Source organism: Cavia porcellus, unplaced genomic scaffold (assembly GCF_034190915.1).
Source record: "Cavia porcellus strain 051 isolate PalLab524CR breed Dunkin Hartley unplaced genomic scaffold, mCavPor4.1 scaffold_11, whole genome shotgun sequence".
Classification (NCBI taxonomy): Eukaryota; Metazoa; Chordata; class Mammalia; order Rodentia; family Caviidae; genus Cavia; species Cavia porcellus.
This window is the reverse complement of record NW_026947494.1, coordinates 53,170,941-53,194,479: the sequence shown is the minus strand read 5'-3', so window position 1 is coordinate 53,194,479 and position 23,539 is coordinate 53,170,941. Positions and strand designations below refer to the sequence as shown.

At 39.0% G+C, this 23,539-nt stretch overlaps 1 long non-coding RNA gene across 1 annotated transcript in view; it reads left to right on the top strand.

Annotated features, from left to right (window-relative positions):
• LOC106027977 (uncharacterized) overlaps positions 1 to 23,530 on the top strand; it is a 68,240-nt gene extending 44,710 nt beyond the window's left edge. The window contains exons 2-3 of the long non-coding RNA XR_001201552.3: positions 21,800 to 22,027; positions 22,754 to 23,530. This is a non-coding gene — a long non-coding RNA (uncharacterized LOC106027977). The remainder of the gene's footprint in view (positions 1 to 21,799; positions 22,028 to 22,753) is intronic.
• The last annotated feature ends 9 nt before the right edge of the window (positions 23,531 to 23,539 follow it).

Genomic DNA, 23,539 nt, shown 5'->3' with positions numbered 1-23,539 from the left:
AGGCATAATCCAAAGATAAAGCTTATCTAGGTTATCTTTTTAAAGGCCTATTTACTTCACTCAGAGTTTACATAGAGTACTCTAAGAATACATTTAAGGTGAATTAAGGGACAAACTCAATTGTTCAAGGGCCTTCTTGGTCTCAGACTATACCAGAACAAACTTTTTCTTGGTCTGAAAAGGAGAACACGAAATCATTTTTGGAGGTGAACACATTCCATTTATGTAAAGTCTGTGTGCCATAAAGACCAACAACCAATATAATTTCATAGTTTAAACCTTATTCTGGCCTGCAGAGCAGACAGTAGACTTCTCCTGCCCTTGCCAGAGTTTGTTAGTCTAGAAACTGTCCCTCCATCTGCATTTAGATTCTCTTTCTCAGAATTTAAACCAAGAAGCCTAGGAGATCATTACAGGCATTACTGGTGTAATGTACAATTGGGTCTCATGCCTGTGTGGAACGTGAGGAAAGAAAATTGACTGTGGCTGTGACTATGGGAACCAAGCAGTGGAAAGAATCAGGGGTGAAGGAGACCACACCATTGACAAGAAATAGAGAACTGACATTTTGTTTTCTGTGAAATTTCCTGTCCTTGGAGTCTGCAAAGCTTCTATATCCTTGAAATGAACTTCTTTCTTTTGTCAAATTGGTTTGAATCTCTTTGTGACTGACAAAATTGGCTCTAATATTGTACGGCATAATTGTGCAAATCTTTTTGCATTCTTTTTTGTTATAAAAAACTATTATGTTTTGGGTTATTCTATCTGCAATTATTAGGTGAATAGGACATTGGCAACTATTTGCTGAGAAAAAAACTTGTTATATAAAATGTTAAATGAATGGATGTTCTTTTTCTTGCAATAATTTTTTTTTCAGTTCTTTACCTCTCCAGCTAAAATTTGGATCGATGCATCTACAAGTGATCCAACTATTAGAACCCAGTAATGCCCTGATCATACATTTCTCCTATGCAATATGCCTAATTACACTACCTGTCAGAATGGGATACTTCAACTCTAGTTGTATATATTGTGGCTCTAATCAAAACTTGTAAAGTGAGAAAAGTAAATGTTTATGATTAGTGAGTCACATTACAATAAAAATATTAACTATAATACAAATATGAAGGCATATGAATTTTAAATTGATTTATAGAAGAAAAAATACAAAAGAAAATGGCTTTGATGGAAAGCAGTCTGGTCTCCTAGATATATCCAGATCTCAGTCACTGGAGAGTGTTGTCCAGCACTCTCCACATTTCCGTCCTCACCATCAGGCTGCTGTACCAGTCCTACACTGCTTTGTATGTTAATTGGTGACATCTCACAGACCCTTCTGAAGACTGTCCTCCGTCCACAGGAGCTGCCTCACCTGGAAATCGCTGAAGTTATACATTCACCTTAGGGTGGTCCATAGCCAAAGTCTGGCTGCCATGAGTAATAGCAGCCGGGCCCTTTGAGCTAGGATGACTTTGTGGTGCTGTCCTCACTCCAGAGTTCCCTGTGAGATCAAGCCAGGACATTATTTGACCTTGGCTTTTGCCAGGGCTCCTTACTGCTTTTCTTATTCCTCTTCAGTTCACCTGATGCCAGTCTCTCAGTGAAACACTTGCATAGGAATCCCCAGCTCAGCTGTGCTTCTGGGGAATCCAATTTAAAATGTGTTAACATTTAACCTCACTAAACAAAGATGGTCTTCTGCTTTGCTGCTTCCTGTAGCTCTGTCTGCCTCTCAGTGGAGGATGTGGGCTGATGCCTTCATGTGCAGTTAATTTTCCTCTGTGAGGTTTTCTGTCCATCACATCACATATTTTTATAATTTAGCATTTGATCCTAGGGAAAGATAAAAACATGGACAAACTGATCCAGATAAGAATAAACAAACATTTTATACTGGGAGTAGACTAAGAAGAGTAAAGGACTTGGGTAGGAGAAGGAAAGAGAAGTTTGCCAATAAGATGAAAGAAAATTATCAGTGGTACAGATGTCAGAAGACATTTAGGACTGAAGTTTAATTGTAAGTTGTGTTGCATCTGTAACACAGTTATATAAATCTTCTAAATCTTTGTAATAGATTCAGATTGTCAGGAGGTATTTAGCAGGGAAATAGAAATTCAGGGCATCAAAAATACCCATCTCATATTCATCTCTTTGCTGACACTCAGAGAGGTAGCAACATCCTCACAAGCGGGCAGTAGGCCAGGTGTCCTGGCAGTAGTGAATAGTCAAGTGACTAATGGCCCATGGAGAAGCAAACAGAAGTGAAGCAGCTGTGACATGAAATGGACTCAGGACATGTGTACTAAATTTACTAGAAAAAGATGATTCAGAGGCAGAGACAAGAGCTAGTATGTGGAACACACACACACACACACACACACACACACACACACACACTATTGTGGCCTCACAGTCTTTAATGAAATTTTGGTAAAATGGAACACAAAGCATTTACATTTGTTACATGGTTATATAACCTTTATCTGGCTTTTTTCCTCTTCTAGAATAGACAACATCAGTACCTATTAGTGCTGGCCTTGGGAAGATTAAGTGCTTTTAGAAAGTGTACTCTGGGATAAACAAAAGACAAACACAATCTGGTAACTAAATAGGGTTTCCTAAGAGAATAGATGCGTACTGTTTCCTTCCTCTTTCAAGGCCCACTAATTTTTTTCATATCTCATCTCAAACATTTACCTGCATGGAGTGTCTACTATTGCCTTTCCCATCAATATGATCACTTCTTTCATTAAGGCCATCTGTAGCATATTATATGCAGAGTTATTAAGTTAATAATAAGTTTTTGTATGTTTCATCATTTTATATACAATGTAGACCCTTCTGGGGAAATATAAATTAACACAGAGACATTTGAATGGCAGTTTCAAGAGATTTTACCAACAATATGGAGTTATTCACATTGAAGGAAGTCAATCCATGTGCCAGGCAAGCCTAATTTAGATAAAACACTTTTATAATGGTTTTATAAGCCCTCAAATATACCAGATAATATATGTATGGCATATGTTATAAGCAAAATTTTTGCTCCAATTAACTCATCTAGTTTTCATTATGATCCTATTATTTTTATCTTTAGATGAAATAGTTGAGACTTAGAGATGCTAAATAGCTTGCCTACACAAGTGGCAGACATAAGAATGTATCCAATCAGTCACCTGGCTCCAAACCCATGCTTCACACAGTAAGCCATTGCTATGGTTTTGATTCAAAATGGCTCTTCAGTTCTCATTTGTTTGGAAGCTGACAGGATTGGGGAGCATTATAGCCGAGTTGCTGTCAGGAGGTGGGTCTAGTCAGAAGAGGCAGGTCACTGGGGTGTGACCTGGAAGGGTACATTTCCATTCTTGGCTCCTCTCTTTCTTCTCTGCTTCCTGACTGCTATGATGTGAGCCTTCCATCCACCATGCCTTCCAGCATTGGAGTCAGCCAACTAGGACTAAAAATGTAAGCCAAAATAAAACTTTCCTTCTCCAAATTATGAGTGTCAGGGAATTTATCCTAGTGACGGGAAAGTGATTTAAGACAGATTTCAGTGCCAGGAGTGGAGTTATTACTGTGATACGACCTGACCACGTGGTTTGGAAGCCTTTGGAAGTGGTTTTTGGAGGAGACTGAAAAGGTTAGGAAATGCCATCTAGAGAAGCCTTAGCATGGTATAAGCTGTGTGAGATTCTGTCTGAGCTCAAGCAGAAGAGAATGCTGACCCAAATGAAGGGATAAAGACCAGGATCAGAAGGTTTCATTTGGGAACAAGGACTCCATTGGCTGTTTGGCTCAAGGCTATGTGTATTATGCTCTGGCAGAAAATTTGTCTACATTTTATTCATGTCTTAAAACTTTGTAGGAGACTGAGATTGAGACCAGCAGACTAATTTAGCAGAGAAAATTTCAAGACAGTCCAACATTCAAGTTGTGGTATGGTTATTGTTGGGAGTTTTGGGGCAACTTTATATGGAGACTCAAGAGCAAAAGGTGCAGATAAGTGATTTTAAGTTTCAGTTTCTCCAGAAAGGAAGCTCCTACAAAGTTGGGAGAGGACTGTAAAATTTTGGCCCAGGAAAACTTGGTTGCTGAAAGGACTAGCATTAAAAAGAAGCAAAATTCTTTCTAGCAGGACTGTAGAAAGGATGCCTTGAGTACGTTCTCGAAACCCACCAAGACTCCATTCTTCTCAGACTCAAGGATTCAAAAATCAAATCTTTTCTTTGAGAAGAGTGCACCAAGGCATCCTGTTCATGAAGGGCTGGCTAGAGAACTGGTGACCCCAGATTCTATTCATAGTGACCAACCATCCAGGTACTCAAATACTTTTGTAGCCATTATTCTAGGGGTTCTGGCTACTGCTCAGTTGGGTACTAGACCTTGGAATCATCCATGGGATCCTGGTTTTATAGGCACATAGAGCTGTAGGGCACGGAGGCTTCCAGTCTGCTTTTATGAGAAGGCCTGGGAAACCAGGAGTGTGCCCCTCAGGGGCAACATATGAAGCTGTGAAAGTGCAGTGGAGATCCCAGGAAGTTGGAGATGCCAGGAACATGGATTGTCCACTGAAGAAGGCTGCAAGCATTGAGCAAAGGAGCCCAAGACAGAAACTATGAGATCTACAACCTGCAATGCTATAAGGGTGAGACCACCTACCAAGTAGTTTGTAGTTCACATTTTTGCCCAGGGTGCTGCACACAGAACTGAAGGAGCTAACGTCTGCCCACTTTGGTCCTACTGGTTGCCATTCCTCTATTCCTCCCATTTGGAATGGGAACGTTTACACTGTGCCATTGGATGTTGGAAGTGTTTTAACTTTCTGTTTGATTTTTATAGGAGTTCACAACTGAGAGTTTGTCTTGGTCTCAGAGGAGACTTTAGACTTGCATTGTCACCATTGCTAGAACTGTTAACATTTTGGAAGTTCTTAGAGATGAGCTATTGCATAGAGATGCTCATGAGTCTTTTGGAATCCAGGAAGGGAATGTTTTAGTGTAAACCTGAATGATCTCCTCAAAATCTTATGTACTTATAGATGAGACTTGGATAATGGTAGGGCTGTAGCTTACTTGAAGTTAGAAAATCAGAGATAGGCCCTTGAGGGTATCACCCTGAAGGGTATATCTCCCTCCCTGGCTCTTTCTTTCTCTCTCTGCTTCCTGGATGCCATGATGTGAACAGCTTCCCCCTGCTCAGCCCTTTCACTATGGCAATTCTGGCAAACCATGAAAGTACTAACATTCCTGACACTATCTGCCAAAATGAATATCTCCTTTTTATGTTGTGGGTGCCAGATATTTTGTCCCAGGGACAATGACAGTGACTAACACACTATTCTATCTTAATATTTCCCATTTCTCTATAATGAATAAAATTGATCAGTGTAATAAATATGTCATCATTTGCATTTCTTCTCTTTTTCTTTACTATATTGAACAACTGAAGGGTAAGACTGAATCTTTATAATCCCACATCACTTTGGACAATGTTTTGTTTATAAAATATTTACCGAAGTGGATCAACTAAAACATTAGGCACAATGCTGCATCTGTCAAGGTGTGAGGAGGCAATGGAGCAAGGATCAAGAAAAAACAGAAAGTAAATAAAAGAACGTTTTAAAAAGGACTACTTACAGAGGCATGAGTTAAGGGACAGCATGCAGGGATGGTGTGGAATGAAATGTACGCATCCCCTCCATGTTCATACTGAAATCCTATCCTTCCAAATTAGGTATTAGGATGTAGAGCCTTTGGAGGGTGATTAAACTATGAAGGTGGAGTCTTTATAAATAGTATTAGTGCCCTTATAAAATATACCTTTTATCTCCCTCTGCCATGTGAATATTCAAAAAGGCAGCATCTGAAACCTAAAAGAGGCTCCTCACCCAAACCTGACCATGCTAGCACCCTGATTGTGGACTTTCCATTTCTACAAGTCTGAGAAGAAATTTTTATCATTAACTATTCAGTCTCTATTGCTTTATTATAGCAACCAGAGTGTAGAAGACACAAGTAAAAGAACAGGAAGCTGTTACTTCCCCTGATCTGAAGGAACAAGAAGAGAAGTAGCTGCTGGAATCTGGCAAGAACTACAGCTGTTAAGAAAACCATGCAGGGAGGCTGCCAAGAGCTGTGAACTTAGGTGGTGGGACGCAGTCTCTGCCAAACTGTGCCCTAGAGAGGGAAAGGGAGAGCTAGAGGAACAGACACTTGGATCTTTTTATACTCCATTGGCTGACCTAGCTGGAAGCCAATGAACCGAGCAGACAAGGTTGCACAGAACCTTGAAGGACATGGAGGCTATGCAACAGAGAGGAACATCACAGTGAATCATTTCACTCAGTACCTACTGGTCATGCGGTACAGGCAAGGCGCCAGACTCTGGAACATCAGCAAAACAAAGATGAAAATGGCATGATTCCTGTGAGAGGCGGTTGCTTACATTTTGGAAAAGATTCACACAGGTTGCAGTAAAACAAAAATGGAAAACAAAAACAAAGAAGACTTTACTTTTTTAAGTGCTCCCAATAGTATGTGTGTGCAGTTAAAATAGGCTTGTAACAGAAAGTAACATTTTTTTTTCATTTTTCCTTCTCCCACTTATCCTTCTTAGAGACTGAGTCTATTTAATTCTGGAGGTAATCTCCATATTTCTAAAAATATGCTTCCAGTTATGCTTGGTTGAATAAGTGCAGACATTTAACTTCTGTCAGAGGATTTTTCTCTGAAAATAAAAGGCCGAAGAAAAACCTATATTTAATGGCAGCAACAAACTCCATCTCTACCCAATTAGTCTCCCAATTAAGGTCACCAGCTGACACTCCTTCCAGACTGTCAAAGGATCCAATCAGCTATCAGTATCTTACACTTTTGTTAAAATTCAATCTTTTGTAGTAATATATTAATAGTTTTAAAAAATCAATTACTATTACAGTACTTATAATGCAAAAAGCTGTTCTTGATTCCTGTCTTATTCCCTCTCTATTTTGTCCCTACAGAGTTATAATTTTCAATCTCTTAGTTGCCCTTCTGGTATTTATCTCTTATCTGTAAATATCTACTGTGTACATTTACATAAAATATTCATAGCAGTTATATGGATAATGTTACATTTACAGAACCTTTGATTTTTGTTTTACTTTATTCATTTTACTCCAATTTCTCCATACCTCCAGTGGAGGTTTCCAAATGAAAATCCATAAAAGAATGTGTGTTAAGGACCACAAATATTTAACTGATATGTTCCTGAGATACACATCACTGCAAAGTCAAATGAGTGTTTTAGGATAATTTAAGAAAACTTTAGGAAACTTATTACTTAAAGATAGACCTGCATATGAGCATTTTCTCAAGAATTATCTTGTTTTCAGATACCTTTTCTGCAGTATATGTGCCTTATTCATTTTAGTCTATTAGTATCTTCACTCTAAAAATCTCCATATTTATTTTACAATTTGCAACATGAAGGTATTTTTCTATTTTTTGTATGTGTATGTGGTTTTTTGGTTTTATGCTTATGAAATCTTTCTCTAAGTGAACTATTCTATCTATTTATAATCTCATTTGGATTCAAAATGTATTCTATAATTAATGCATTTATTTTTTTCTAGAAATGTTTATATACTCTGGATCTGTAGGCTTTGTTCAACAAATCTGTAAGAAGAATATTATGTTCCAAAGTTCTTTTTCAAAGAACCAATTCAGTTCCATTTCTGAATACCAGATTTCCCCATCATCACAAACACCCCTTTGAAAGCATTCTTTCTACTAAATGGTTGGGTATGATGTCTATTTTAAGCATTTGAGCAAGCAAAACTATTTCTGCATCAAACCAAAGTGTTTTAATTACAGTTGAAAATTTGTGAGAGTGGATATGAATGTCCTCATGACAGAAGGAGGTGCTGAAGTGCAAGCAGGACACCTCAAGAAATTTATGATGCTTGGAGCAACACATAAACAGTTAAAATGAGATGTCTAGAGCTGAGGGATACAATAAGTGTAGCATGAAAGCAGTGCTTGTGGAGTTTCCAGAGGATCAGTGTGGTCTCAGGTAGCTCATAGATGGTTCTATGGGGTTGAGATCAGAGCTCCTTAAAAACAAAGCTCCTTGAGCAGGCAGTAAGCAGGATAGAATTCTGTCAGTAAATGACAGAAACAAACAGAGGTATCTGAAAGAGAGTGAAGACACTGATCTGTTTGCATTGAATTCAAGTACAGAGAGCTAGAATCAAACCACTGGGAACATCCTTAAGAAAGACACTGGGATGATTCTGATATCTGATTACAGTGTCGCATTGTATGTCCCAACAACAAAGTTTAGTCATGAAAAATAATTCCACACTGTAGAAATGCAAAGTTGTTAAAAGTAAACAGTTATCTCAAAGCCTGAACAAACCAGGAAAACTTGAAAGGACAGGCTTACTGTCAGTGTTTCTGTAACTTTTTCATATCAGCTAGGTTGCTTCAGGACTTTCTATATCACCCAACTTCCCCTACTTCCTCCATCGCTCCATTTTCCTCACTTTTTCTTTTTTCCTCTTTTGCATTTTGGTCATGCCAGAAAACCTTCTGGAAAGACCAGGACAGTATTTGGAGAGCCATTCACCCCAGATCTGTGCCTGGTCATGTATGGTTCATTAGAGATCATGTTTATACCAAAATGCTGAAGCTTCAGATGCAAAATGTACCTGAAAGTGTTCCCAACTGGTACAAAATCTGAGTAGTTAAGACTACTTAGAATCAAAATAAACACAGTGGGAGTGGAGGTTCTTTGTGTTTTCTTACCATTGGCTGAAACAGGTCAACTCACTGAAAAGCAATTTATCAAAACACCAGTTTGGTGAAAAACTAATTTCCTGAGCACCACTGTTCCAAATACTGATTTATGGACTAGCAATTATCTGATTAGTTTGTGAAAAGATTTATCTGCTGAATTATCAATACACTAATAACATTTCTCTGTTAACTGCTACAGTGAAATGGCATTGATGCTTACTCTATTAACAAAAGTACAAATAAAATGCAGTTATTTTACTTTTCAAGAATTAAATTATCTTTCTTCTAAGCATAATGTTCTGCTACTCCTGTCCTATTGAGTAGTAAGGGCCAGAGGAATTTCAAGTATGGATTTATCATTATAATTATTATTTCAATAGTACCATTTGAGGTCCTGTCTTTTCAGAAAGTGCTCAGTCTTTTCCTTCTTTGTCCCTAAATAAGATGGATTTTGGGGTCTTGACCTTACTGCGTTCTTGAGACATGGTGGGAAGAGGGGAGAACTCTCTCATATATGAGTGGATTCTTGTGTTCCTCCCTGGTTTTTAAGAAAACAATGTCCTCTGTTCATCTTGTCACTGCTTTGACTGCCAGCTGTCAAAGCTGAAGTCACCAGAGGCTTTCAGTCTGGTCCTCCTGGAGTAGTCTTACCTTTTGTTTTTGTTTTTTTCATTTTTATTGGTACCAGGGATCGAACTCACGACTGCACACTTGCAAGGCAGGCACTTATGCCACTGAGCTAAATCCCCAGTCCCTGAGTAGTCTATCTTGTTGACTCAGACCCAGCTCTACTGTTGGTGCCGCCGCCAGTTCCTGCTGAGACCTTGCTGTGAAATACCATTTGAATTTGCATCCTAGATCATGGTCCTGCAGACATGGCTCACGCTATAGGATGGTCAGGAGAAACTTCCATAGACATCAGCTTCTTTATGTTCCACCACCATCCACATGGGAGCTGCCAACACCTGTACATAGCAGAAGAGCTGAGGAAGACTTAGAAACTCCCAACACCGTGTAATCTCATCCTACTGATTTTCCTTGATAGCAGCTGCATCAAGTTGTTGAGAGGACCCTGAGTGTGGTTATACTCCTGGGAACTGTGCAGAGCAAAGGTTCTTAGGAGCTCTGTAGTCTGCAGCTTTCTCTTCAGCCTGTCTAACTTACCCTTCTTTACTGGGATCTCAACCCAGAATCCAGAAATGGACATTGAATGTCTCATCTTGCTTTCTCTGATTCTGTTTTCTTCCCATCTCCACAATCACCTAGAGGTTGAAGGGTTAATTGGCACATCTTCCTAGCTTTTTAGATTTTCCCTTCAATCTTATCCTTCTTCATGAGGGAATTTTCTCTCTTCCTGTCATCCTTCCTTAAGGCTTTAATGACAAAATGGTTCTCTGCCTGAAAACTCAATTTACTGGGGAAAAATAAACGAACAGCTTCATGTATTCAAGTTTTCATTTTTCATTCCATTTCCTTTCTAGCCTCCTCTCTCTCACCTCAGCTGAATCTCCAGGGCTGATTGCCTGTTACCAAGAGCAAACAGAAATTACAGCTAAACTACCAGAGAGAGGGAGGCGAGTTGAAGTTGGGCCAAGTCTGAAGAGAGGAGTAAGAGGCCTTTGTCAAACTGGGCAGGATTCCACACAAATTCATTAGCCACAGACTTCACTGGCTGATGCAGCCATGCGACACAAGAGAAGAACATGTGCAGGCAACAGTCATAGGTCCCGTCAGCACTGCCACCACCCATTTCTCCATGGGATATATATGGAGACGCCATCTTGGTGGTGAGGCTGAGGAGGAACAGCTCAGACTTAGTATTTCCACAAAAGCTGGTACTGAATAGAAATTATTAAAATTAAAAGGGGCTGGGGATTTAGCTCAGCGGCATAAGCGCCTGCCTTGCAAGTAGGCAGTCGTGAGTTCGATCCCTGGTACCGATAAAAAGGAAAAAGACAAAAAATAAAAAATAAAAAAAAATAAAATTAAAGATATGAAGTTATGTCAGAGTACACAAAGATCAGGAAAAAAAGTCACTTGAGTAAATTTGTGCAGCCACTGTAAAAGTTTGCAGCAAATCACTCTTCAGAGATGTTATCCAGTGTTCAGTGTCTTTTTTGAAATAATAAGTCTTGCTTATTTTTAATTTCAGGTATTGTATGGATCGCAAATATTAAGAATTTTTAAGACGAAGAGATTGATTTCGCTCTCATAGTATTTTCCATCTTGTCAATTAGCTTTCTGAGTACACTTAATAATTTTTCTGCATAGAGTAGGACAAAGTAAGACAGAGTCATAGGGATTGTATAGGTCAGCTTTCCCATTGCTGCTGCAAAATACTCACCTCCTGCAAATTAGAGGAGAGATTTATTTTAGCTCCCAGGCTCAAAGGTTTCTGTCCATTACAGCTGGCTCCATGGTAGAAACATCCTGGCATAAGGACATGGCAAGGAAAGCTCCTCAATGCATGGTAGCCAGGAATCAGAGAGCAGAGAAAGAGCACGAGAGAGGAAGGAACAAGGGAGCAGATACAGTCTCCAAGGTCACCCTCCTAGTCTCCTCCCTCCAACTTGGTCCCACTTGCCATGTCCCATTCAGCTATGATGGGGTCCATAATGGTGCACTACAGTCTAATCACTTCTTCCGGAGTCTCCCAGTCCAATCAAATTGACAAGTAAAATGAACCTCTGCCATGGTGTGGAGAGAATTGTGTCCAGAGCTGCTTTCTCACAGTTGTATGCTTAAAATTTCTGCTAGCATGTTTGTACGCTACCAGCTCCTTCTACTCCACCTCTCAGGGGCCATTCCCAGGGGCTTGTTAATCTTTTTAGTCCACCGGACAGTTTACAGGGCAATAAGAGGAGAAAATGATAATTCACACATTATATTTTCAACACATTAAGTGCTTAAATCTCTGAAATGTGAAAGAGCTTGGTTTGCTTTACATTGCATTAGAGTAGAGGCAAGTACAGAAATACTCTATTTTATACACAATATCTTTCCCCTCTCCTCTTTATTTCCCCTTCTCAAAAGCTGGTTTTGTAAAGATTATTAAAATGCAGGGGTGCCAGTATGAGTGTTACAGGCTTGCTTGGTGTATGAAAGGCTGAAACCGCCCAAAACAAACAATGTTGGAGGAAGTTTGAGCCATACTGAGACTAGGTGGGCAAATGATGCTGAAATGGGATATTGATGTTGCATCTGGAAGAGTAAATCAAACGATTGTGTCTTACCTAGGAAACAGCAGGAAAGTTTTTTTCCCCTCACTAAACAAAACATAAAACATAAGTTACAATTTCACAAGTAATTATTGAATAGTAGTAAGCAAAAGGCAGGGTGCTGCATACCCCTTGGCAGAGTTTTCCCAAAACTTCTGGCCAACCCTATGTGACCAGAGAGCAGGTCACTCAGGGACTCATTACCAGATGTCCTGTTTTGCTTGGATTGAAGGTGGGAGCATTCCCAAAATGCAGGATTTTCAGAACTAAAACTAGTAAAGTTTCTTGTAAAACAGGTTGACTTGATCACTCTACTTCTAAGAGAATGTGAGCTCCAAATTCTATAATTTTCAATCCCAAATCTCTGTTGGATTACACTAACCTGTGATATTTAAAGCAAACTTTTAGATCTGTAGATAACTTTTTTTTTAAGCAGAGATGAACAAGAAAGAATTTTGAATTTTGGAAAACTGGGTTCTACTAGTTTACTAGCTAAGTAATTGAAATAGCTGTAACTGATCTCTACCTTATTACATAAAATGAAAAACCATTGTATGGTCGGGTTGTGAGGATTAAATGAAATAATATGATGTTTTGCATATTTTAAAATGGCATACTATTTATTTGCCAACATAATCCTATAGTAATAATGAAATACAAAATTCCATTTCTTGGTCTCTCATGATAAAGTTTCCATTCAATATGTTTTATTACTTAGCAGAATTGAAAATTTTTGAAGACACAAAGGACCACAAAGTGTTGTTGGACTGCCATCTTCAGGACATAGTTTGAATTACATTCTTGTGTAGTTCAAGTAAATTGTTTTTCAAAAGCAAAATGTTATTTGTGCTTTAAATGTACCATCTATGTTATTACTGCTACTGGTACAGAGTGTGAAGGTCTCAGTAAAAATGTTTTTAGGTCAATCGATCATAAGGAATCGAGTCAACTGTGACTAACAGCTGTCACAGAGCTATGTTTCTTGAAGAAGCTGATTCCTGGAAGATTACTGTTAAAGCTGGAAGGAACATTAGGAGTGAGTCCTTGCAGATGGTTTCCTGTCTACTTGCCCTGAGGAGAATTCAACCTGGGGATTTAGCCACAGGAAGTGTAGCAGATTTCAGCCCTGGGAACTGCAGGAAGAGCAACAGGACAATTTCTAGCACAAAGGGGAGACAGCAGACATTCAGACTGTCTATATAGACATCATTTATGTAACAAACAAACGAGTGGGCATGCGAAACTCTTATGTCAGGGCTCATTCCTTTCTGACCCTGTGATCTGTCTGGAACGAAAGCAGAATTAGAGAACAGTCTGCTATCCTGGGAACATGAGAGGTGTGCTTTAAAAAAACCCAACTCCACGTTCTGTATCACTTCAGTGACATTTTAAGCTTCACACAATTCTTCACTTGGCCAAAATTTAGATTGGCTTCTGAATTTTCTCTGAGAGGTATATATACTTTCTTACAAAAATCTGGCTTTAACAAAGAGCCCTGCTAAATCAGTTTAGCAAGAACCCCTTGTCCTTGTTACCTCATCACTGATAATATCTTACCAAGCTTTTCGTCCTCTACAATATCACGGGTGCTGTCTGATCACCCTGACTTGTCTTCAAGAAGAAGAATCCAGTTAGGTTTGCTTAGCTAGTTTTTCCCAGTCTCCAGGATTTCCTGTTAGTAGTTTTCTGTCCATAGACCCCCACCCTGCTCTTTGACTATTAATTCTGACTTGCTCTTGCTATAGAAGGAATTGAACCCAAACTCTCTTACATGTTGCAAAATCTCCTAGCAGAGGTCATTATACTTGTCACAATGGTTCTGCTTAAAGTTTACCTTACCATGCCTTAACAAGTATAATTGAACCATCTTATCTTTAGCAACTTTCAGAGGATGTGACTAACTTTCCCCCAGCCCTCATTTTCTTCCTCACTTCTATGCAACCCTGTCTTTACTGCCATCTTCCTTCAGGATACACCAGTCTGTCCCTCAGGATAAAGGTTAGGTCCAGCCTCTTCTTGTTGTCCATCTATGCTAAGGCTTTGGCTGAAGGTCAGCGGAATCTTTATTTCAGGACTTGAATGTTCTTCCAAGAGAAGGTCAAGTTGTCATCCTGCAGAAGCAGGTTCAACAATAACTATTTAGGACCCATTTGATTTGGTAGCTTGTTACCAAAACCAAACTTATTTCAAAGATTTGGCTATGTGAGAGATTGGATATTCCCCTTATTAACATAATTTGGACTCTATGGCTGATTTAGAGACACTTAACTTCATCCTGGTCTGGTTTACATTACAAGGAATCTTCCTCCCCCCCTGGAGGATGCCTCTGACACCCTGCCAGATTCCTTAGGAACATTACAAGTTAGGGCTACAGATCCTCAGGAAGGCAACCCTTTTACCAGGGCAAAAGCCCTTCCATGCAGTAGTTACTAAGTGGATGCCACCTGCACTGTATCAGAGAGCTCGACAACCTTATAGGTACTGCACTAAGTTGTGGCATGGCTAAATGTGGTAGGTCCAGTTAGACAAGTGATTTATGAAAGTCTTCTTCAGAAATATTGTTTCCCATACTCACTAAAATTTTAGTTATCACTGGGAAAGACCAACAATAACAATTATTGGCAAAGATGTGGAGTGAGTGGGGTGCTCTTATGTTGCTGATGGGAGTGTAAAATGGTACAACCATTGTGTAAAACTGGTCATTTCTAATACAATTAAACATATACATATTCTGTGATGCAAAAATTATATCTCCATATATAACTTTGTATGTCTGTCTGTATATCTCCAAGGGAAATGAGTACATAGACTGATTCCTGACACATGAAAGTTCATAGGTTTTATTTCATGAAAACAAACAACTGGAAACAATTTCAAATGTCCATGAACTAGATAATGGATGAATGAACTGTGGTGTGTTTATATAGGGAACTTCTTAAACGAAAGAATAAACTTCTGACACATAAAACAACAGGGATGATTTTAAAACATATAAAGCAAAAAACCCCAGACATATAAGTTCATGCTGCATGATTCCACTTACATAAATTAAATAACAGGCAAAAATAATCTGTGGGAACAGAAATCACAATATTGATTACCTTTGGGGGAGATATTAACTTTTAAAATGTAAGAGAAGAATTCTGTAGGGATGATATCAATATTTTTATACTATAATTTAGGCGTGATCACTCAGTATAAACAAATGCACAAAGTTAGTAAGTACTATGCACAACGGTTGTACATTTTTATTTTACATAAATTATGGCTCAGCAAGGTACTGCCAAAATCTCTTTCTCCTTTCACTCCTCCAATTAAAATTCCATTTGGGTTAACTGGTTCTTCTTTTTCTATTATCCCAGTGGGCTTAGTTCACTCTGGAGTCTCTTAGTGTGACGGAGCTAGTGGGAGATAGAAAATTTACAAAGGCAACCGCCTCCACTGTGTAACTTTATTCAGGAGTCAAACAGTGGCAAGCTCTTCAAATGTCACAGAAGAACATGTCCACCTACTCTTTGCTGTGCCTGGATGGATGTGGCTGGAGAAAAAACATAGCTGTGCTAATTTAGTCTCATATTACATTTATCCCCACAAATCTCAAGTGGGCCCTCTGCAAATCCTTGAAGTTCTATTTTATTTCATGAGTAAATTTGCTTTCCTACTTCCTAAGATTATCTCATACCTTAACTGTGTCTCTCTCTTCAGATCCAAGATACTATCCTCCCAGCTCAGAATGCTTTTCTCATTTCATTAAGAAAATAGAGAATTGTGTTATTTTCTAATTACCAGGTTGATCAGACTATCTGCATTTATACTTCCACAACCAGCCTTAGCTCCTCCTGCTTCAATGCATTAGTTATTCTCAGCACTGGCTATGCATAGAATTCAAAAAGTGTTAGTGTCCAAATCCTACCCCTGGAGATTTGGAATTAATTAATCTGACATTTAACATCTGGCTTTTTCTTTCTTTTCTTTTTTTAATCTGAGAGAAAGTTAGAACCAGGAATTTAGAATATCTGAACTCCTAAGGACAATTCCTCTTCTTACAGAGTAGTTCCTATCCCTTTCACCTCATCAAAACCTTGTTCCTTCAATGATTTCCCCTTTTCCCTAGATGATTTGTTCTTTTTTCATTACTTATACAACAGACAAATGTGTTCTGCTCTTGTTTTAATAACACAAGTTCCTTTTATTTGCTTCTTTTCCAGCAAAATTCCTTCAAATAATTGTCTATACTGATGTCTCCTATCCCATAATCTCCAGTTTCCACATCAACCTATTTTTATCTCTGCCCAAGGTTGAAATCATCAACATCTTTCATGTTGGTAAACTCAATGAGTCCTTTTTAGGCTTTGACTTATTCCACTTTTCAGCGACATTTAACACAAATATTTTTGAACACCCTAGGCCAGGGCATCATTGTCATCTTTCTTCCTTACCAGTGATTCTCCTCAGGATTTCTTTGCCAGCGTCTCCTCTTTTTCCAAGCTTTAAATCCATGATCCTCATACCCCTGGCTCAGTCCCCATCCCTAGTCTTCTGCAGCCACATTGTTTCTCAGGATAATGTCATCCAGCCCCTTGTGGGTGGCTCACACACGTATGCCTTGAATTCTCATCCAAATGCTTGGTTTGTACTCTACTGCTGCAAAACAATCACATTCACACAAATCTTTTCTCAGGATCTGCCTTTATGAAATTCCACCTACAATATTTGATACCAGAAGGATCCTGGGACGCTGACTCCAAACATGAGATAATTCATCAGATTTATGACCATGAGGTGTCTAACCCTGACAGTAGGTAGAATACTGAACTTTGACATGTTATAGCGTAACAAGACTTAAGACATTCAACCATGATGAATTTATCCATTATACAAAGAAGGGGATGCACTGGATTTGGCACTGGAGAATAGAAATCAGGAGGGTTGATGATTGATAAGGGAAAACAACAAACTCATGGCAATCAATAAATAATTGAAATCAATGAGTGAGAGTCACAGAGTCTCTTAAACTAAAAAAGAGCCTGGTCTTCCTTACATAGAGGTCAGACACACCTGAAAAAGATACTAGACTTAATTATGAGACTGGCAAAGTTTCACAGTAGGCTGAATTCTCAGTACCTCAGTCAGGGCCCCAGTAGAGATGCATATCTGGAAGACAACTTCCAAGATTTTTGCAAGAGCATCTTGAACCCCCTGATTCTCTCACATCCCTGGGCCCACAGACTTGGCTCTCTCTACCTTACGGAACCCAGAAGTTCCATTCCCTTTCATAAAACAATTCAGACACTTTGAATGAGACTGGGACCTTATGAGATGTGACTAGTCTTCCTCAGGGTTTGCCTTCACTTTCTTTTCTAAGTGATGGATTAATAAATTGTGTAAGACCTACAGTGTTCATCTGCTGGGCTTATGGAGGGAGGTGGGGTGAATTATACAACAAAGAGCTAACTCACATGTACCAGAAGAAACCAGAAGAGTAAAACTGAATCCCAAGGTATATGAATAAAGAAGTGACAAAATATAAAGCTGAACATGACACAGGAATGAACAGTTTTGTAGAGATCTTGGAAGGTGGCTTTTGTATGCTGCTGTTGTGACAGTTGGAAGCTTGAAAAAATGATGATCCACATTAAATAAAGATAGGATACCAGAACTACCACGGCAGAGTGTAGAGGAAGGGATCAAAAGGCTCAGAGATGTGGAAATGCTAAAAAGTAGAAAACACACTGTGACTCTATTTCTTGAGAGGATACAGAGGACACCGTTTTCCAGGACAATAAAGAATGTGCTAGTGAAGGGCAGCAGCATTAGCAAGGAGCTCAGTGGAGTTCATCTTCTGTAGGCCAGGGCTGACTGGGCTCCTAGTAGTGGTGTGGATGCTTGGACCCTGGATTACCAGCAGAGGTCAGGTGAGAGCCTTGCCATCAGAAGCAAGGCTACTATAGTTACTGCAAGGGGCAGCCTACCAGACTGAGTAGGAGGTGCAGACCTGCTGGATCTTTGCAGATGGTGAATAAAGAGGATTGTAGTATCACTACTGGGTAAGAGAAATGAGCAGGGGGTTTATATATATATATATATATATATATATATATATATATATAAATTTGGAAAGAACAAAAATGGATGAGTGGGAGGCTGACATCATAATCACTTACTAGTACCCAGACCTTAGCTGGCTGTCAGACCCAGAAGCCCTTTACTGAATGAGAGTCTCCATGGTCCTTGCAATACTTACAGAGTTTATGTAGAAGTGATCCCCCTACCTGCCACAACACAGTTTTTTCCCCAAAAGACTTTTGTCCTTTTACTCAGATAACTAAATAATGGGGAAAGGGAAAAGTTTACATATTTCAAGGGCTTTGGATGCAGCATCTGGGCTGATACTGATAAACAGGGACCGAGTTTCTGTTAGAGGAAGAACAAATGGTGTTGTGTCCCAGATCACGGTGGGTCAGCTGCATTCACAGTTCTCTTTGATAAATTTTTCTCCCATTCCCAAATATATAATCAGAATGGACATACTTAGCAGGTGGCAGTGCCAGCACACTGATTCCTGGCTTTTTAAGGAAGATATGGTATAGCAGGAAAGGCCTAGTGCAAGTTCTTTAAACACTTTTCTGTTGTTACCAAGATAATCATTGTTAAATATCATGGAAAATGGGAGAGATTCATCCGTGGTGGTTCTTCCTATATCTCCACTAAATTCACTGGTTTGATTCCTTCGGAATCTAACCTCATGGCAAACTTAGTGATGAGACGGCCACCAGGTGACCTTCTTGGATACAAGAAACCCTGACACTAGCTGCTATATCTTTGCCGGAGGTGGTTAACATAGTCTCACATACATATGAGAATTTAATGCAATTCCAAGTTCTCTCCTAATTATAATAAGATTATTGTCATAAAACATAGAAAAACTTACAGAGGATCAGGGTTATAGAGTTGCTCTGAGTTTCCATAACAATTGCTACTTTTATTTTTCCACCAACAAATAAAAACACTTTGCAGAGGTTTTTCTAGGAACAGGTAAGAAAGAAACACCTAAATGATCAGGGTGAATTTTATCAACTAGCAAGCATATATAAATGTTCATAAATCATGCATTGTTGTTATGGGTTCTTACCTAATGTAAATACAGCATTCTAAATTCTTACTTACATGATATTATTTATCATCTATATTCCTGTGGTGTAGATTAACTTAATGTCCCTCAGATGACCTGTAGTAGATCTCACATTTTGGAACAAGATTTCTCTACCTGGATACAGCATCTCTGCCTGAAGTAGATCTCACATGTCAACAGTACTCTATGTTCTCATTGTATAACATTTCTCTAAATCACTGAGAGCTTGGGTATCTGGGATGTAGCATGTAAGTCCATGTCTACAGATGATCTTTCTTTTGGGACCAGACTTTTCTATCTATACATTCTGCCTTATGACAACACAGTCTAAGCCTATTGATCTGAGTATTTCTTCTGGAGAATATCACATTTGTCCACTGACTCATGTTAACCGGACATCATGTTAACTAAACTTACTTAACAGGATTCCCAAAAGAAAAGAGATGAATGTAGCAAAGATTGAGGGATCTGCTATATCAGTGAAGTTTTTAGGGATCCAGTCGGCTTCTAATGGGCTCCACAGTAAAAATAAATCAATATGAAGGCTATTTGAAATGGTCAGATTCTTCAGGTTTTAGAGGGAGCGTGTTTCACGTTTTGGGATAGAACTTTCTGGTTCATTTATTGGGTAATGTTAAGAGTAGCTTAAGTGGGTCCTGGAGGAAGGAGGAATTCTGTGTCTGTAGCAGGCTTAGGCTGCAGTATAAGCATCTCTATCACATTAATCACATCATCTAACAGAAGCCCAGGTATTAGAGATATTTGGGTATTAAGTGATGTTATGGAGACTTTATTAAACCTCAATAACAAAATAATAGCATACTTATAGATCTGAAGCAAGGCAATGCTTTCTGCAGTAGAGTATTAAATATCACTCAAAAAAATCAGTTCCTCATAGAGGTGGAGGTTATGAATGGACCCAATGACATTGGTTTGCGATTAACAGAATACTGATCACCCCAAAGAGGTTTGTAACCTGCTATGATTTATAGCTAAATTGCCCTACACACAAAGACTCATGTGTTTTAGAGGTGGTGATTGACTCATGGGGTGCTATATTTAAAAAAAATTATTAGTATACCTCTGAGTGGATTAAACCATTGATGTGTTCATCACTGAATATACCTTGAGGAGGTGGGCCATGGTTACAGGAAGTGGGTAACAGAGTGTGACTGGGAAGAGTATAGTCTTGTCCCTGCTCCTTCCTTTTGTCTGTTAATTGTCTTGAGTTAAGCAGCTTTCCTCCATGAGGCCCTCTGTCATGACACTTTTGCATTGAAACTAGCTTAACCACAGACTGAACGTATTGGAAACTGTGAACTAAATTAACTTCTTTTTTACCTTGTGAATATCTGGTATTTTGTTTTAGCAATGGGAAAGTGACTAATACACATTGTAATCTCTTGAACTTGTAAATATATTTCACATGGCAAAGGGACTTTGAAAATATGATTGTTAAGGACGATGAGAAGAAAATTATCCTGGTTTATTTGGATGTGTCCAATTCGACAGCAGGGTCCCTTATAAAAGGGAGGCAGAGCCAGCCTTTTCCCATGAGTCAGCGTCATTTTCAGACTACAGGAGAAGAGAACAAGAAGTCATCAAAGAGCAAGTGTTCTCCGTGAATCTGTGCCAAGTGCAGACCACTGGGGAGAGAACCAGATGCCAGCCCCTTCCAGAGCATGGACTGGGAAACAAAAAGCCAGCCCTCAACCCTCCTCCCTTCCCTGCCATAAGCGACCAGCTATCTGGAGAAACATAGGCTGAGATGTTAGGTATTAAGGTGAAATACAATTTAATGCTTGTAGTATTAAGTGTTTCATTGACTTTGCAGGTCTACAACCGGTAGTCTGATCATCTATTTAGAGGATGACAATATGCAATGTATCATCTAGGGGGATCTCCTTCTGAAGGTGGTAGCCTTTGTTAATTCCCTGCTATCTTGTTTTGGAGTCCTGTATCATTTTTATTGTTTTGTTGGGTTGGGTTTTATTCTATTTTGTTTTGTTTGATTTTATTATATCTGATGGCTTGGGCAGCTATTTCAAAAAATAACAAGATATATTATAGTAGCCATTTTGGATTTATTATTATCTTGTCTTGAAGTCTGTCCTTTATTGCATTCATTGTTTTGTTTTTATTGGTGCTATACGGTTCTGTTTTGATTTTTACTATGTCTGAAAGAATGGGAAGTTATTTTGAAGACAACAACAGGCATTATGGTAACCTCTGTTGATTTCCTATTGTTTTGAAGTCCCGTGTCACACTGGTTTGTTTTTATTGGCTTCACTGTTTTATTTTGCTTGGTTTTATTCTCTTTAAAATAAAAAAATAAAAGGGAGGCAGAGACATTAGAATCAAGGAAGGGGAAGTGATGATTGAAAAAGGAGGGAGAGATTCTGCATGCTCACTATTTGCACTGCTGGCCTGAAGATGGATTGAAGATGGAAGCTCATCATGAGCCAAGGAGTGCAGAAGGGTTTTAGAAGTCATAAGGAGAAAATTAGATTCACTTCTAGAGCTTCTGAAAGGAACACAGGCCTTACTGATGCCTTGATTTTAGACCAGTGGAAATTGTCAGTTGACAAATTTGTCATATTTTAAGCCACTAAGTACATGGTAACTTGTTACCACACCAACAGGAAATAAATAAGGCTTTTCTCTTCCACTAGGAGGCAGCTAGCCTGACGGCAAGCAGATAAACACCATGCTCTTAACACAGAACAACCTGCCACTTGGTGTCAATTCAACATCATCTGCCCTGGCGAAGACTGACCTGCTTTCAGTATATGGTTTGCCTTTTTGTCTGGAAAGCATTAGCCAGCATCACTGTCACAGAACAATCTACTGACATGGGATCCTGTATGGCACTGTCTCAGATCAAAGGCCTCACTCTGCAGGTAAGGAGGAGCTTCAGTGAGGACAGTGACTCTGGGAGCCACTGTTCCTGCCATATTCCACTCTTCAGAAATTTCATCTTGATGAACAGGGAACAAGGCCTCTTGCACTGTTGGAGTCACCCCTCTGGATGAGTTATGCTTAAGTCAGTGCTCACTCTGTGATATTTGGCCCCAACATGAACAATACCGGGATCTGAAAACCAAGGGATAGGAATGGGAGAGGTCTTTGATTCACTGTGAAATCTATTTCTGATTTGTAAAACTGTAGAATCTGTAGATTTTGGGTTTTAAAGGGGAGAAAATGAGTCTCCATGAAGTTTAATCCTCAGCCACTTTAGTCTCTCTAGATTCCTCATGCCAGTAAACATGTAGACAAAGAATCACTATCCTGACAGAGGTAATTGGTCCTGATTATCATGGAGGGCTATTGAAACTAATTGAGGTCATGGAGGTGTATGTTGCCATGAGTCACCTCTTGGCATGGTCATGTCTAGTTTTAACAGTAAGTGGGAAATTACAGCAACCACAGTCTTAAGGGCATGGCAACCATGACCTCCGACCACTCCATGGTGAAGGCCCAGCTATCCTACAAGGAACTCAGAAGTGGTGGCCCAGGGCGAAGAAAGTATAGAATGGGTGGACAGAGAAGGAAGATCATGAGTATCAGCTACATATTCTTGAAACAAAATGTATAATTTGGGGCTGTGCTTTGTTCTCTTTTTGTAGGTGTCCCCAAGAATCATGACAATAGAATTTAGAAGAAGCTATATCTGAATGGAGTGAACTTAGTATTAAGCAAGTGAGTCTGGGGAGTACAAAGGATGAGCTTCTGGGGTCTGTTTGATTTGTTTCATGGGACCATGGCATCCATGGCTCAGCTGCTGTGAAAATCGATTGCTATTAGCAGTACACACTCTTTTACACTTAGCCTTTGTCCACTCAACATTATAATGATTGTATTTTCTCACGTGGTAGTACATAGATGCAATCAGTTTCTTCTTCTATATAGTGTCCAGTTGTATGACTGTATCACAATGTACTTACCCATTCTTCTATTAATGGATCTTTGCAGTATTTACAGTTATTACAAATAATGCCACCATGTACTCTTTTTTTTTTTAACCTATCTGAATATACACTCTTGTGTCTATTGGATATCTACCTTGCAATGAAATTATTGGGTCAAAGAATATATAAAAGTTCTATGACAGTAGATAATGTAAACAGCTTTCCAAAGTGATTTGTGCCCTAGAAGGACTATTTCACAACTCTGTAGGTGTGAGAATAGTTTTATATTATTTTCTGGAAGCCTAATTACTTTCTTTTTTACTTTTATATCACTAGTCGACCTGGAATTGATCTTATATTATTTGATGGGTTCAGGCTTAGTTGTTTTTTTTTCATATTGAAATCAACTGACCCTTTGATTTAAAAATATTTCTTTTCTACTCCTTTCTCCAACAGAGCATGATGTGATGTTTCATTTGTTTGATTTTTTTCTAATAAAGGAGC